The sequence below is a fragment of the Cynoglossus semilaevis genome, chromosome Z, assembly GCF_000523025.1.
Source record: "Cynoglossus semilaevis isolate Cse_v1.0 chromosome Z, Cse_v1.0, whole genome shotgun sequence".
Classification (NCBI taxonomy): domain Eukaryota; kingdom Metazoa; phylum Chordata; class Actinopteri; order Pleuronectiformes; family Cynoglossidae; genus Cynoglossus; species Cynoglossus semilaevis.
Genome location: NC_024328.1, coordinates 8867180 through 8868203, shown reverse-complemented (window position 1 = coordinate 8868203; position 1024 = coordinate 8867180).

The window sequence follows — 1024 nt, the reverse complement described above, 5'->3', positions numbered from 1 at the left end:
AGCGCCTCCCCCCACACTCATGTCCCAGTAAATTTACGGGGCTTAGTCGACTCCCCCGGCATCACAGAGGAGACTGAAATAGACAGCAGCTAGAAACAGATTCCACTGACGCTCCTCTTATCTTACTGGTTCAAATCCCCCGGCCCCCTAGAGCCCAGTCCACTTAAATACAGTACTCCATTCTAGAAGCGTATTAAGATAGAGTACACGCAGTAGTAGTAGTAGTACACAGAGTAGTAGTAGAGGTCAGTGAAGGTGTTTTATGATGATGTCACTACAGATGTATCTGTGAAGGAGAACTTTGATCAAAGGTTGGTAGAACGTTCTACAGCAGAGTTAAGAACATCAACGAGAAAGTGTTGACACAATCAACGCGAGACGACCTGAGACCAGACAGAAGACTTTGATTGGTCATATTATAATAGGTGGACTGGACTAGAGTCAACCGGACGGGACTGGATTCAACTGGACCGGACTGGATTTAATTGGACTGGACTGGATTAGAATAAGCTGGTCTTCACTTGATTCAATTAGATTGGATTAGATTAGTGAAAATTATGAGTGTGATCAAAAGTTGAACATGTGGCCCTCAGCAGATTAAAAAAAACCCCACAATTTCCCATCATGTTCATGTGAGGTGAAACAAAGATTAACCCCAGATTAGGGCCTGGAGGTACACCAAAGATGTGGGCCACATCTGTCTGTGTTGTGTGTGGTTACTGTGGTTCTAAAGGTTCTTGGTGTGTGAACACAGGCTTGTCCTTATTATCATTAACCTGTCGGGTCTAGTGCGCCTTAGATCGATCATCTGTTTGATTCATAAAATGTCACCAAATGTTTTTTTCTTTTTTTTTCTAAATGTCAAAATAAGGCCTCCTGGTTTCTTTGTCATCAAGGAGGAAAGGGAAATGGTCAGACATATGAAGCTGAAAACCAGAAAACTCATCATAACAAATTAATATTAAATTAAGAATATTAATAAGGCAGCAGTTTTTATTATGAGTATGAATTTTAATATCATCCT